Below are 16,604 nucleotides of genomic sequence, written 5' to 3'. Positions count from 1 at the left end.
CTCCTACACTGGTGCAGAAAACATTCCGTGTAGGCTAATAGGACAAGAATGGAGGCTGGTCAACTTCTGGGGGTAAAATATGGTCAAAGTGGTTCCATTTTCAGAGCTCTAGGAAGATGGAACATATTATCCAAAGACTGAGGGTTTATATCTGCCAACTCCAACAAGACTCCCTTGAGCACATGGAGAAGGATATGCCCCAGTTTTATCTCTTTTTTTGCAATTACCACACCAGCAATCTCTGAGAAAGGAGTGTGTGTCTTGAATGCAGACAAAACAGTTTTTCCACTCACATAGAAGGTTTTCCACAGAAATTTTCCAGAAGAGTTTCTTCCCAAGACAGAAACCTGGCATGGAAAACAACTCAAGTTTGGCAAGGTTGTGAGCAACTGAAAATATGTAATAAAGTAGTGTTAAACCACTTAATTATAAACACAGTTACCAGCTAAATAATTTGTGCGGAGAAGATGTGCTTGATGCAGCTAATTGCACTTCCTGATACTACCTGAAATAAAAGGTGAATTAATGAGAGGGAAACACAAAGTTAATGAGAGTTAATGAGGCAAAAACCCCGTGCAAATAGTTCCATCCACATGGGGGAGAGAGAGAACCAATCCCTGTTGGTTCTGTAGGGCAAGGCACTGCATGGAACAGTAACACCTTCGATAATTTTGGGATAGGTGTTACTGAAGAACAAGTTCAGATGGCATCATTAATATCCAAAATTATTTGTTCTAAGTCATAGTGACTACAGTTCCATCCAACTTCAGATAAACCCAAGGTTTCCCCCTACACTGTATTGCACAATAATAGTCCTTTAAAGGGACTATTTCTTCTTCTAAACCAGAAGTCACTTAATATTTTAGATACTGGTCACTGGGCTATTTGTGTATATTGATGCCCCATTATTTCTCATTTAAAATTAATTTTCTCCCCTCTTTTTTTATTTTAAATGCCTGTGAAATGCCTGTTTAAATGTGTATGTATTTTCTAGTTTAATTTTTTATTAACAGAGAGTAAAATTTCCTAATAACCCTCATATTTCTAATTAGAATTCATCTCAGAGGTGAAAGAACCAGCTTAATATTTGTTGAATAGGAGGCACAAATGCTGTTGCTAATGTGATGTAGCTATTGTGCCTGTGTGAGGCTTATGTGCACAAGAGAAAATAAATATTTATTCTGAGTATATCTCTTAATTTGACAAATATTATTAAATCTCTTTACATACATCATCTCTCCTAAGTAGAGCTTTGCATATTTTTTTCTAAAATTATGCTTTGGATTTGGAAGAATGAGTAAAATCAGACATTCTGTCAAAAATATGCTAAGTTTTATGGTAGTCCATACAATTAAAAAAGTAAATTGCCATTCAGGTTTAGTGTTGTCAATACTGATGGAAAGGTTGCTGAGTAGTTCTTGTTGAATGAGATTTTCTCTAATGTTTAAGCCACCAATAAAACCTCCAGTTAAGCCCTTCACAGGAAACTTAAGATTTGACTGATGGGAGTCACATGGTTAAATCAGTGCTTGTTATTCATAATTTATTCAATGGTTGATGGAAAAAAATTGTCCAATTATTTGACAAATACTGCTTGGCAAGATGATTTACAGAGAATAATGCAAGTATTTGTTGAAGAATTTAAAGTGACAAAAACTGCTAAAATTACGGCCTTTATTCTCAATGCAGTGATTAGAGCTGATTGAATGATATTCAGACAGTTTGACTAATTTTGAATAGTCCTTACACAGGCAATATTCCCATTGACTTCAGCTGGAATTTTGCCAGAGTAAGGACTGCAGGATTGGACCTTTGAGTGTAATGTCTTGAAAGGGTCCCTTTATAAAGCAGCAGCTTAAATTCTGAACTGCAGTGAAAACCCATTTTCACTTTCCTCTGTTGCTTTGCCTGTTCTGTGGAATTGCTCTGTGTGAATGTTAATCCCATTCCCTCTTTATCAGCAGAGGGTGCTATGGGAGTTTTGTGCTCTCCAGTAGCCTTTTGTTTATGCACAGTTCAATCTAATTTAAGTTGAACTGACCATTTCAATGGGAGTCAAGTGTGTATTTAAATGGTGTGTGGGAGAGCCATAGTTTAATGGCAAACCATTTCCCTAATTGATCCAAGTTAAAGAAGGGAGACATTTTAAAGTGGATATTTTCAGATTCCTGGCCTCTACCCCCATACCCTCCTAAATGGGTCACTGAACATGGTCTTACACCTTTGCTTGATAAATGATAGCATTTGCATGTGTTTTTGAAAGGCAGGTTCAGTATTCCAAATTACTAGAAATGCATAATAAACTAATATTTTTGAATATAATATTTTGTGATGTTTTAAAGTTCCTGATTTTTCTAAATGTTAGTAGAACTTCAATATTAAAAAAAAACTCCATTGTTTACAAATCCCTGATATGGAAGTGCCCAAAAGTGGTAAAATGGTTTTTCCTAAGTCAGTATATCACATGCTTTGTTACAAGAGTGTTAAGGTTGTAAAGTCAAGTGTAGAGAAAACAGAAAATACATAGACAATCTTAATTCTGGTTATTTTTTCAATCATTCACCATCATCCTGACAGGGATATTAAATTACATGATTGCACAGCTACTTTTTTCTATGAGATGTCTGTGCCTTTAACATATACAAAAGAGATGGCTGAATAGGAGCTTTATGAAATGTTTTTATCTGAATTGCTCAGTGTATGCCACTGAGTTATTTGCTGCACACCATTCTGTCCAGCACTGAATGCATGATTCTCAACTTCCTGAAGTATCTTTCTATATAGTGCTACCATAAGAGGGTAGTTTATTAATCCTTTGCTTAATCACTGTTTAAATGATTTTTTGCTATTTAATGCACAGGGAGAGAAAAAATGGTGAAATGCAAGGTAAAGTGATCAATTTTATGAATTCGAGATGCCTTAAACCTCTGACATTTCAGAATACACTTCTTGTAAGGAAAGCAGGTCTGTGGCCAACTTCTGCAGTTCTGGATTCCCAGCTCTTTCATAAATCAGACCTGTGATTTCAGGCAATCTGGGTTTGCAGAAATTTAGGCCAGAGCTCAGCAGTGAAAAGTTCGGGGCAATCTTTTCAACATTGTACGGGTTGTGGCCAAAACTGACCTGACTGCAATACTTGAGGATTATATTCTTTTATTTAATGACCTCATTTTTAACTTTCTTCATGCACTGCCCATCTTTCAACTCCTGCTGTCAGTGAGGGACGGTCCCAAAGATGGCATTCCCATTTCCAGCTCTGATGGGCTCCCAGCCTGCTGGCCTCTTGGTGCATGGAATGAAATGCCTTAATGTAGATGAAATCTAAAGGTCCAAAACTACTGAGGTGCTGGAGCAAAGTTATGGGGGGATTCCAGAATGCTGGCTTTTCCCAGTCTTACTTTTCATAATGCTGTTCTGTGGAAGGAAGTGAGACTTCAAATTTGTTGGGAAGGTAGTTGTAAAACTGCACATGTTGATTGCTTGAGACACTGGCAAAGACAAAATCCTTGGATGTGCTGGACAATCTGCTGCCATCATTATGTGGCCCAGTTTCCACTCTGAACTTTATAATTGAACTTTATCCAATCATGCTTAAACTTTTCTGCCTGATTCTCAATCTACTGCGATAATTTGCAGTGTTGCTTTCTAACCATGACTGAGGAGAGAGAGGGGGGATAGCAGACAGAGGAAATAAAAGGTGGAAGAAGGAAAAAATGTACAGCTTTCATTGCTGGTGGGTCTGGTGGGTGCACACAGACAGAAAGGCTCACCAAGCCCTGCAAGGGGATGGACCTGTGATTCAGGAGGATCCGACACAGTCTGCCCCAGCAGGTTTCAGTGGGTCCAGCTGTGCTCATTCTCTCTACAGTCAAATTTTCCACTCAGTCTGTGTGGGCAGATGTGCAGAAACTCATCACTTGGCTGAATTTGTGGACATTTTTCACAAGAACAACAGAATATTGATGCTATGGCAACTGCTGTGCCATGTTTCCAAATCCTGATCTGAGTCATGGAGGGAGCAGTAGCTTCTCCACCAAGCAGCTGTAAAAGGTATTTTTTACTGAAAATGTAAAAGGTGGGGTAAAGAGGGAATAGAGAAAGAAATGTATTCACCCTCCCAGCCCTGAGAAAGAGCAGAATACTTCTAGGTCAACATTTCCCAAAAATTTCAGCCTTAGCAATTTGCAAGTCTCTCCACCCAAATCATCACAGTTTGGGGAAGATGTGAACTCCTGTAAAGGTGGTATTTTAGTGGGGAGTCTGAGACAGCCTTGTCTAAGAGCACTGCCCTCTGCAGGTAGTATCTCCTCTGCCATAAATCATGGCCTTCTGTTGGTGAGAAAGTTTTGTTCATTGTTTTTGTAGCGCCTCTTAACCACCTGAGAAATACCTGTTTTGATTAACTCCAGTCCTCGCACAGATTAATTCTGTTTCCTCTGGCATCGTCAAAAGAATTTTTTTTTTTTTTTTTTAAATAGTGCTTTGAAATCCAAATGTGATGCCTGGATTGTTTGAGGCTATTGCTAGAATAGATGTAAGATGATGAGTTCCCTGAAAATGGTTGCAATAAGAGAAACAAAGGTTGAATTTCTAAAAGACTGTCAAACAAGAATTTTTTGTTCTTGTTTGACAATGTAACTAACCAGCGTGCTTCGCTTCCAAATGTGTTTACCTGGAAATTTTGCTTATTGCTCATATTCACATTTGTGCTCTTAGGACTTCCAGCAGTAGAATTTTCTTGTAGGTCAAATTAATGTCATTCTTCCTTATTGATCTCTAAAAAGTGGTCTTGCTCTCTAACTGCCAAGGAATAAGGATTTTATTGTTAAGGACATTTTTGTTGTGTCATGTCTCTTAAGTAAAAAAAAATGTAATTTTTTTAATATTTAGGTAGCTATTTAAGAAGCGATATAATACTCTTAAACCTAGTGCTAGAAGAAAATATTTGACTTGCTGTTAATTTGTTAATTCTGTCATTGAAAGAGTATTTTAAGTAGTGCTCTGTACTAGAACAAAACAGATTCAGAAAAAGTTTTTCTTATGCCCACTGAGAAGGTTAAGTATAGCTGGAGATTTTTCTCCAGGTAAGTATTAGGATGTGTATGTGTTTTTTCTACTGCTCTGACTCTCTTGAAGAGGGTGTTGCTGAGCACTGAGACCTAAGCAGACAGGAGAGACCAAAGAGATGAAATTGTACTTCTTCATCAGGAAGAGCTTTCTTGCCAAGTTTTTCAGCACATAATGTGTTTTGTTTTATTAGTTTTTACTGTTGTAAAAGTCTCTGTAACCTGCTTTTATGCTGGTTACAATAAGGAAGCTAAATGCTTTCCTAGTTTGTTCAGATCACTTGTAAAATTATTGGTGCCAAGTTAATACGGCTCCATTTTTATTTTTATTACTACTAAGCTCTTCTGCCATGCTCTGTGCTCTTATTTTATGTTACATCCAGTTTGAGTGAAACTGTCCCTGCATTGATTCTTGTGGTGACCTGCCAATCACCTCACTCTGCCTACACTTCTCCACATGCAAGGGCCTCCTCTCTTTGATATCCTCCCTGTTCAATCAACAGCTCTTCCCAGTTCCTGGGATGTTTAACTTTTAGATTAGGCTATCAAAAGGCTTTAAATCTCAGGCAAATTACATGCAAGTATGTTTAGTATAGATGTTTATCAAATCCACACTTTTTTCCATTCTCTTTCTATTATTTCTGATTGCATCCCACTGATTTTGTTTCTTCTTCAGCCCCACCAGTAAAGATCCCCTGTTTTCAAGGATTTTCATTATTTTTATATCTCGAAAGCATTTGAGCTTTCTTTCCAAGAGGGATGAAAAAGGGAGCATTACAGAAGGAAAGACTTACATGGGAGAAGGAACCTGAAGAATGAAAGAATGAAAAGAGAAAGCAGAGGATTCAATTATCTCCCACAGAAATATGATTTATAACTAAAGCTCCATGTAGAAGGAGTCTTTGGTCCTTCATTACATAGTAAATGCAATGTAATATCCTTTTTCCAGGGCAGGATACAATATCTAAATTAGACATGTGAAGTATTTATTTATCAGGTATTAATGCATTTGGATTCAGGCTTAATCACCAAAGTGACCCAGAATATTTTGTTCATGATGATCCAAAAACCTAAAGGAGGGCAAATCTTCCCAGTCTGAGTCACTTAGATAACACAAGAAAATCAAAAGCCTGGGGTGTTCAGAGGGCAGAGCACCAACAGTGTGAATTGGAACAGTGCAAAAGTGAGCATTCCCCTTCTGATAGATCTTTATGAAGAAACACTTTGCAAACCAAACAAAACAAATTGGAAAAATATTTTGGAGAAATCAAATTGGAAATGCTTGTGTTTCTCATATGGTTTATTGTGTTCATTAGTTACCTTGCCATGTTCAGTAAGAAGGAGCCAGGAGACATATGCAAATGTGATTGGTCCTTATTTGCAATAAAGCCCTCTAAGAACCAGGACTCAAAATTCCAAATTTCACTGATCTGTTGTTTCTTTGATGCTAAAGGCAGACTGACTGGGAGCTACTAAAATATGCTCCATTCAGTAAACAGTATAGGAAATTCCAGTTTCTCTTGCTTATGGAAACTTAGTCCTGGTCTAAAGACCACTTGAGGTCATTATATTTTGCATTATCTCTCAGTGCCTTTATCCAGGGAATTCCAGGAAGTCATTTATCTCATGGGACAATAGCCTTTGGTCAACAGCTTGTACCCTTTGTGCAAAAAGTAGATAATGGCCAGTACTAATGATATTGTCCTGGGAGTATGGGCTGTAAATCCCTTCCAGGAAGTCTGGCAAATGCTTGGGTATTTGGCATGAAGAGTATCTGAGCAAACTTCATTCAGGACAGGTTGTGGATGGCTTGGTGCATGGCAGTGACTGTGTGCAGATACTGGGGCAGTGCACATTATTTTGAGCAGCAAACTCCATCAGTTTGCCAGCATAAACTCCACCCATTTTGGTTACTCCACTCATGTTTCTCTAGTGTGCAGAAGTGTGGTGGAGAAGATTTTCCATGGTACATTAGCAATTCCGTCACTATTCTTGAATGGTCATCAAGGACAGCTGACGCCTTGTCATTGTGAATGTTATTTCATAATGCTGATGTTATCAGGTGGCTGCTTAATTCCTCATCTGTCACCTTCAGCCTTATCCCACTGCTGGCAGAATAAATACACACCCACCTCAGCAAGCATTTTTGGAGCAGACCAAGAATTTTCTTATTTTCTATTTTTATTTGCCCACTATCATTCTTTAAAGAGCCTGTTGATGCCATGGTGGTATCATCCATGTAAGTGAAAGAACACAGCTGAGATTTTGCCCAAAAGTATGTAGTGTTTTTATGCTCACTTTTCCTTGTTATTACTTTATCTAAAACCCCAAATCAGTTCAGTTTCTGTTACTTCTTATTTATGCTTGTAGACCCGTTGGGAATGACTTTCCTGGAGGTGTCAGTCTCAGCTGAAGGAGTTGAGGAGGAAAATGCTGTGTGCTGCACTGCACTCTCCCTTCCCTCTTCCTCCAAGGCTTTATGTTAAAAAAAAAGCCCTGGAGAGACACGGTATGGGTCTGGACATGGGGAACCTTGATTCACACAGTCTAATCTCCGCTTATTTGATGCTTTCTGATGCTTGAGATTCCTTGAAAGCTTAAAGGCAACATACAGCTGCAGTTGGAGTTTGGGCTGCAAGTATCTGGACCATGAGACCTCAGGAGTTGAAGAATGACCACTAGAGTGTTTCCTACAGGTGTGGGTATGAATAGCTGGGAGTACAGAAGCTGGTTTTTTAATTTTTTTATTTTTTTGTTAATAACTTGAGGCATGTAAAATACTTGAATAGTAAGATAGTAACAGCACTTGACAGCATCTTGTAACTTACTTTAGATTGGAATGGCCACCTTAGAAGAAAAGCTCTGTATTCCTTCAGACTTGGGGATGTTACAGGTATATCCTACTAACACAGTCTGCTCTTTATTAGGTCTTTTCCATTATGTTCCTGTTTATCTGCTGTAACGAAACTCTTAAATGAATTGAATGAACTGGAAGCCACCTCTGAATAAAATACCATTTTTTCTTGAGTATTCAAATCTAAGACTCCATGGGTGGGAAATGTTTTTATATTGTCATTAAGAAGTGGTAAAAATCTGTGCGGTAGAAGAACTAGGGTACAGTGCTTCATGGTAGTTACATTCTTTAATGAAATACAAAAAAATTTTGATGTCTTTGCAACCTACCCAGCATCTTTAGATAGACATTTTGGAATATTTTATACATCCAGCCTTTAAGCAATGACATGCTATTATATAATATTGCATTTTATTGGCAGCCCTAAAATTTTCTGTTCTGGGAAGAAACTTCCCAGACCATATTCCCACAAGAAGTAAGTTTTAATATGTATCTCCCTGATCCTTTTTTTCTTCTGTTCAAAGAAAATGTCAGCTCTCTTTACAATTGGCCAGGAAGCATTTGCAAGAGGTTAAGTGATACTACAAATATTCCTTAATTGAGTTTAGATGCATTCCATACATTTTTACACCAGCATCAAAGAAAACATCTTTCCAAAGATAGGCAGCTTCTTCTCATATTTCAAAAAATCATCACGTATTTTCATCAAGCTTTCAGGAATGAAAGCTGCTGGACTGCAGTGTTGTCATAATAAAAAAGAAAGGTGCACACAGAGGTTCTGTGATCCAGAGGTGACAATTGCTGAGCAAACAGCCCGTGAAGACATCTTCCTACCTGACAGCATCTGTCCCATCCCTTCTTGCCCTTGTACAGGCTCAGATATGTTTGATCAGCTTTCAGATGACTACCCTGGCAGCAGCAGGTGAAAGCAGTCATGATACTTTGATTCAGAGTAGAGTACAAGGCAGTCTGAAGGAACCTTTCATTAGCAGCTGATACTCTGTTGACAGTGAGATTCGTATGAGGAAGCTGGGATTAAAACAGTTTTCCATTTCCCTCCTTTCTGAGAGAGGTTTGGTTAGGGTAATGTGTGTAAGGAATTTCTGCTCTCTGACTTAGACATTAACACATTTGGTATTCAGATTTATTGCTGCAAGATATGAGTCCGGTTTGTCTGCACCTGATATTTCCAATTAAGTGACTGGGTTATTCTTTCACTTGGGTTTAGGCTTTTAAAAGCTGTTTTGAAACACACCCATTCCTGTGGCAGAACCAGTGCAATTCTCTGTAAGAAATTTGAAATCACTCCAATTTGAAGCAGCTCAAACTAAAACCTGACCTGAACTTGTCCAACAAGGAGTTGATTATATTTGTAGTATATATTGGTACTTCGGGATTGGTTACCTGATGATGGTTTTGCTCTCTGAATAGACTGATGAACATCCCAGGGTGTTCACATCAAGAAAGACTCTTTGAAATATTCTCTATTCATGCAACTAAAAATGAGTTCAGGTAAATATCCATGAATGAAGAATAAAAAATTAGAAATCTAGTTAGTCTGAATAGATTTTGGAGTATGAATGTTACTTTTTTAGCCCCCTTTTCTGTATTTAACCAGTTCTAGTGTTAAATAATTTAATTATATTGAAGAAGAAGATTTAAATTCTCATCAGCACTAAGCAGATGAAGTCATGCTACTAAGTCCAGTGGGGTTATGGATTTTTAATTTTCTTTCATTCAAAGCCACATTAAACAAACAGAGAGGCATAAAGACTCCATAATGCAAATGAGAATCAAGGCCAGTGGTGCATTTTCATATTCCTAATATCTGTGCCTCTTTTCAGCATTCTTGTACATCACATCCTACCATTTTTGTCTTTTAATCTGTATCTTTGTCTTCATCACCTCTGATAATTTATAACATTATTTGACCTTAAACTTTGAGTGCCATGACCCGGCTTAATCAGACATTAATTAAATATTAGCTACTAATGTTATCTGCTGACAGTTTTTATCCTGTACACATTCAATAAAAGAAATGCCTTTTGGATTAAAGGTGTTTGCATTTCACTTTGGCATCTCATCAAATACTCATATTTTGTCACTAATACAACCTATTACAATTCTCTCTGCTACAAGGAACTGCAATTTTAAGAATCAAATTGATGCTTATGAAGGCTTTAGTGATCACAATCTTTGCGTTTCTTCCTCCCAGTTTCCTCCATGAGAAAACCTCTCCAGTTAATCTTCCCTGAGCCATGAACTGTCCAGGGTGAGGTAAGATGGAACCATGCTGGTGCATCATGAGAGGTGAAGGCTGGTTGGAGAATTGAGCTGTGAAACAGATGAGGAAGGGTACAAATGGCAACCAAAACAGTTGAATGGATTTTTTCCTGTGCCAGATTTACAGAGTTGCATCAAAATAAGATTAGATCCTCACATGAATAAAAGATCATGAGATAATGAAATGAGATTCTGCATGTCTAGATTCTACAGGCCCTCTTCTGCATTTTTATAATAAAAGCAGGAACTCACGTGAATAATTTACCTTTTCTGCAATACCTTCTCAGCTCTTATTGCAATTGAACAAAACTTACCATAAATCAATGTTTAATTACTTATAAAATTGTAAAAGGATTCCATACCTTATTCTGGAAGCCTCGGCATCACATTCTTTGACAGACATGTGAAAGTGGAGTTCTCTCTGGCCTCAAAAATAGTTACAGTGAGCAAAATTAACTAAAATGTTCTCCTGCACACAGCACCTTCAACCAAACATTCCCTTAGAGACAGAATCAGGAGCTGAAAGGTCTCAGTATCCGTGGGACTGTTTTGGGCTTGCACACCCAGGCTCATGGTGAAAGTCTGACTGTGAGCCCTGATGTGCTCAAAGTTTATTTCCCTTGTCATCCGTTTTATGGTCTTTGTTCAGTGCACTTGCAAATACCCTCCTGTGTCCTGATAGACTCCTTTAGCAAAAAGAGAAGTGTACAAGAAAATGTCTTAAGCCATTTGTCTTTTATTTGCTGTAATAACAAGCTGCATTTTTGACTTTCCTCTGTTTTTCAGTGAAGAAACGTTGTTCTTACATTGCCTGGTTCTACTGTGGAGCTCAGGCCAGCTGCTGTAAATTAACCACACAGCATTTGCCTCATATGGAATACCTGGCTCTTGATGCAAAGGACATGAATAAATGAATAATCTTTACCTTAACTCTTGATACTGATGATTTCTGACTAGGTTGACAATGATTTTGAAAATAATGAAGAGCTTCTTAAAAATAAGAGGAATGTGTGAGGCACATTTTGTAAGGATATTTTGAATGTGAAATGGATTTAGACACAAGAAAGTATGCACTGAAAGTGGAAATTTTCAAATTCCTACCCAGACAATCCCACCAAATGCCTAATCTTTTTTACATGTCAGGGTTGGGTTGGTTAATTTTTCTTACATGGACACATTAGAGAAAAATTGAGAGTCTTTGATCCATAAATTGTCCATATTCACTCTCAATAAAGAAATAATATCAAGTCCAAAGGCAAGGAAAAATGCTCCCATAAATCTTCCACCCATAAAAAGGCTGAAGAAGATGGGATGTTCTCAAAGAAGCAGAATTTTTCATTTCCACAATGGATTTACTGGTTGTCTTGCATGTTGTATCATTTCAGATGAAACTGAAGCAGCACACAGCAAAATGATCAGAGATTTGGGGACCCTGGCTGTAAGGGGGATTTTCCTTATGGTGACATCCCCTGCCATGCAGAAACCTGTCCAATTCCAACTGATTTTGGGTGATCGCGAGATATTAGAGTGGGAGTGCAGGCATAGAAGATTCTTGCACCAAAAATTTGTAGCAAAAAGCTGTTTTCTTTCACCTGCACCTGCTTCTGGCATATTCTTTTGCCTGCACAGCTGAAGTGATTATTCTTAATTAAAACCCAGTAAAACATATCCCATTTCTCAGTTTGACATCCAGAACTTCTCTGGCTTTGGCAGAGGTCATGTTTGGAAAATGCCTGGTTGCTGTCATGCCTTTAGGATAGTTACATACTGTAGAATTCTTCATGTTTAATTTATTTTTTAAAAATTATTTTATTATGTCTGTTTTCCTTAACTGAGTTTGTATCCAAGGAAATTTTTTGGCCTTCCTCTAAAAAAGGAGGACACCCAAGGCTTTTTTTACTCTTTATATGCATGAAAGTGTGATAAGAGATTAGGCAGAAAATTTAAATGCTACCACTTGCATAGTCTAAAACTGTAAATCCCCACAAAGTAAGGTTAATTAAAGTCCCTGTCTTCACCAACAGACCATTAATACTCTGTCTTACTCCAAAAAAGCCATGCACGTGGGGGATTAGCGAGTGTCTGCATTATCAGATATCTGGCATCAAGTAACCAAGCAAGATGTCCAAACTTCTGTGATTCACTGGAGCTGTTTATATTTTTCCAGCTGGAGCAGGCATTCATCAGCTCTGGGAAAGCAGGGAGGGAAATACACCACACCTCCAAATCCCGTTTACTTTCTCCCTTCCCACAGGAGAGAATCACTTTGTTGAGAGACGAGGTGGTTAGAAGTTAATTGCAATTTAATTGCCCCCTGTGTATACTTTTGCAGCTAAAGAGAAAGACAACCTCTCAGTGAGTATCTTCATGCTTTCAAAAACAGCCCAGTGAGGCTTTCCAAAGAGGTCTGTAAAGCTGGGATGCACATTTTACACCTATAGACAAGTGGATCTCTCAGTCCTGCTCTCACAAATGCCTTGAGGCAGCAGATTTTGGTTTGATTTTTAAAGATGTTTTGCCTATGATTAAAATGATAAGACTTCTGAGACCAAGCTAGAGGTGTCCATCAATCAATGAGCACAGTATTAATGAAAATATTGCCAGGATTTCTTTCATTATGGCTAGGATTTTGACAGATAGGATACAGTGCTATAAAAACATGATATAAAAATACATCCTTCCCCCAAAGCCATGTAAAATCTTAAATAATAATTTAAGGGGAAATTTTCAGATAAACCTCTGAAAATCTAACCTATTCTGTGGCCATGGTCTTTTTAAAATATAGCATAATTGTTAGGCTGATAAAGACTACCTTCTAGCAGCTCCTTATTTTGCCATTAACATGAAAATACAATTATTTTCATACAGTTTTTATTATTGCTGTCAGAGATTGTTTTTACAGAACACGGTGTAATCGGATTTTATAGAAACCTTCACAGTGAAATTCAAATATTTGTCTGATTTCAAAAGCATGCATGTCTGTATAAAATTGCAGTTTACTCAGCAACCTGATACAGAGGCAGAGTGAAAATACGTGTAACAAAGGAAATGTTAAACCCAACATTTTCTGGAGAAGATCGATGTGCAGTAGATACAGCAGAAGACTGAGATTCAGGAATCAAGTGCTGCTTTTTTTGTTGTTGTTGTTTTCTTTTTAAAATGTTTTAAATTCTTGTGTGAAAAGGCCTGTGTAAATGCTTACTATTGGCTTGTTCCCATTTCTTCCATGAGCTCCTTGTTTAACCAGGACTAATAATCACTTAGCTTTTGTGTGCCTGCATTCACTCATGAATGTAGTCACTATGAGTATTTCGACAGAGGTGTCTTTACGTTACATTCCTTTTTGAATCTGAAGATAAAAGACCTTATTTTAATAACTGTCTAATTCCTGAAGCAGCATTGATTTATTAAGTAAAATAGTACACAGTTTTTATACTGCATTTAAAAAAAATGCTAAACCCAGAATGCATTTTACAAATATATATTTTCTCCTTCATATTTATAGAAGAGGAACGATGGATGCTGCTAGAATTTTTTAAATACAAAAAGATCTGGTGGTAACATGGTACATCTATAGTGCTCTGCAAGGCTCTGAACCCTGTGGACAAATAATTTTAAATGCAAACTACAAAATTCAATCTTTGGCACCTTACAGGATAGTTTGACATTACCTTAGCAAAGTTCTCAGGCAAAGTGACAAGAATATTACTTTGTATTTGCAATACGTTTTTGCTGGAATTGCTCTTAGTGCATTTTGCAGATGGAGAAAATGAAATGCAGAGGAAAGGCAAGGCTTCAATGCAATGAGACAATAAAATGCGTCTTTATGATGAATTTTTTAAAATATATGTCTACATATTATGCTGGCTTGGGGCTGAATTGTTTGGGGTGGTACAGCAGACAGTTCCAGAACTGAGACTATTGGAATCTGTAGATTCTCATTACTCTTTTTTTTTTTTTCCCCACTGGATTGTGATTAACATCAACAGCAAAGATGAGAAAATGCAATCAAAAAAGAATAAACCTGACCAGCAGGTGGTTAACACTTTTACAGAATAAGACATTTTCCATCTTTATTAGCATTAAACAACCAAGTGACACCAGTGGTGATGGAAGAGAATATGCTAGAAAAAGAGGCATTCCATATGCAGTTCAAGCCTATACGTGCATTGAAAAAAAACCCATTGAACTCTCCTGAGCAGTTTTTAGAAATAGTGTGACATTGAGAGATGTTATAGTTTTTATGTTCTTTGACATTAATCCTCATGAATGCTAACTAAAGTTTTGTGCATGCAGCTTTGTGAAATAAATATGTGCATTTGCCATAGAATTCCTGCAGATCAACAGCATTTTTTCCCAAAAAAAGCATATAGTGTTCAACAGACACTTTTAAAATAACATATTTTTCCTGCATTTATAAAGAAGATTTAAATTGTTCAGTGTGTTTGTACAGCTAAGATATTTTATTGATATCACGTTCCACAATGTCCGGCTTTGGGCTTTGGAAGGGACCAAATGGTTTCTGAAGGTTTGTTTTGGTTTTTTCTCTTATTTTTTTGGACAAGATTAAAGAATGTAAAAGACTATTTGTATTAAACAGATTAAGCTGTTAGTAAACATGTCCCCTTTAAATTAAGTGGTGGTGAAGACAAAGAAAGTGCTTTGTTGTTGTCAGATGGATTTGTCTTAAGTCAAATGGGCAAACAAGTTAAACATCAGTCCTCTTTAAATCCCTAATGGCTGTGCAGATTAAATCTCAAAAGGTCTGTAAAATGAGTAAAAAAATTAAATTGCTTTACTTCTTCCTGTCATTTACTTTGGCTAAAGCATTTTTTCTTCTTCCTTTTCTTTTTTCTTTTCTTTTTTCTTCTCATACAGCTTTTGAGAACTTTGTTTTCAAACTGCATTAGCATACAGACACATATTAAACAAGAATTTCACTTCTCTGCACTCTTGTCACTTGTGATGAATACATCCTTGCTCGGTAAGTGCTGGTGACACATCATTGTGGCAGCTTCTGCCTCTCAACAGAAGTATAATTAATCTTGCTATCAACACTCCTAAACAGAGGTAGCTGCTTCAAAGTTTTTATTCCATAGAGCTGCTTTGTGTGGGGTGGGATTCCTTCATTTGAAATATCTGCCTGTGAATCCTGGCTTTTCTGTGATTTGCTTTTCTTTAATGCTGGGGGTGTTGATCTGTGTGGGAACAACAAAATGAGCAGGGTTTGTGCCTCTCTCACCTGGCACTTTTATGCCTTAATAAAGCGGGAGGGTGCAGAAAAGGTTCCAAGTCCTAAGGTGGCCTCACAGGAGTGTGAAAGGGAATTCAAGATATCCTTCCACAGATTCTTCTTCCATCCCACTGGCTTCAGTGGGAATTTGGGTGGCTGGGTTTCTGCCAGGAAGACATCTGAAGTGTGTTGTTTATTCACCCCAGATATGAGTGTGAAAATATTTTCTGTGCACATCCAACAGCTGTCAAGCATCAGAAGTATTGGAGAGGGGTTGGAATGCTAGCTTGCTATGCATTTAAAACTGGCTATTCACCAATATTCCCCCCAAGAATTTCATCATCCCAGCAGCTCTGTAATGATGAAAATCAACCAAGAGAGTATTTGCTCCAATTGGATTTTCATTCAGTTTATTAATGATAAAGAAACTCAACTTCATGCATATTAAAAGAGTGTTGATTGAAGGTCACAGAGGTGTTAGCTGTGGTGTCCTGGCTAAATTCCAGTTGGCTAATTACAATCTGCCTTCCTAAAACTCCCTTGTAGTTTCATTATTTAGATCATTATCTTTTTATATTTAGTTCCGAACTCCTGGTAGCACGGCTCTATTTTTGTTAAAGGGCTCTCACTCTTGAGCATGTTGGGTCCTGGGAAGGCAAATGGTGAAGCCAAATTTCTGCTCCTTGAGTGCAGCATTGGTGGTATGGATACGGGATTTAAATGGGAATTTATCTAGCTCCAGCACAAAGGGACTGAGGCATGTTTTGCAATATCATGTCCCACTCTGTGACTGTCAATTGTTGTTCTAAAATCAGAGGGCATCCTATGGAAAGATGTATCTTTTAGCTACTGATCCCTAGTTACCCAAACACACAATTTGATGTGATTTCTCCCCACACTCTAATTTTTGAACTGTGTGCTACTCACTCCTGCTTACCTGATGCGTTCTGCTTTTCTGGAGGGCAGTGTTTATTTTTTTGGAAAGGTTTGTTAAACCAAGCAGGCCAGATGGACAATCTTTTTTTCTGACTGTCCCATGTTAGCTGTTTTATCGCAAAACATGTGAGCTGTCTGTGGCCCTTCTAAAAGGGGTTGTGCTGGGATACAAAACAGGAATATATTTTCTGTTTTGCGGTGCAGAAGATGACTGCCCTCCACTCCAGACAAA

General features: G+C 37.7%; 1 long non-coding RNA gene across 2 annotated transcripts; it reads left to right on the top strand.

Annotated features, from left to right (window-relative positions):
• The first annotated feature begins 8,701 nt into the window (after positions 1 to 8,701).
• On the top strand, positions 8,702 to 11,124 carry LOC135286943 (uncharacterized). 2 transcript variants are annotated; one of them, XR_010350912.1, is made up of 4 exons: positions 8,702 to 8,842; positions 9,352 to 9,432; positions 10,136 to 10,197; positions 10,990 to 11,124. It is a non-coding gene; the product is annotated as an uncharacterized LOC135286943 (long non-coding RNA). The 2 variants fall into 2 exon arrangements; XR_010350911.1 differs by lacking the exon at positions 9,352 to 9,432.
• Positions 11,125 to 16,604: the final 5,480 nt, after the last annotated feature.

The sequence above is a fragment of the Passer domesticus genome, chromosome 1, assembly GCF_036417665.1.
Source record: "Passer domesticus isolate bPasDom1 chromosome 1, bPasDom1.hap1, whole genome shotgun sequence".
Classification (NCBI taxonomy): domain Eukaryota; kingdom Metazoa; phylum Chordata; class Aves; order Passeriformes; family Passeridae; genus Passer; species Passer domesticus.
Note: the sequence above shows the minus strand (reverse complement) of the source record. Positions and strands in the feature narration are given on the sequence as shown.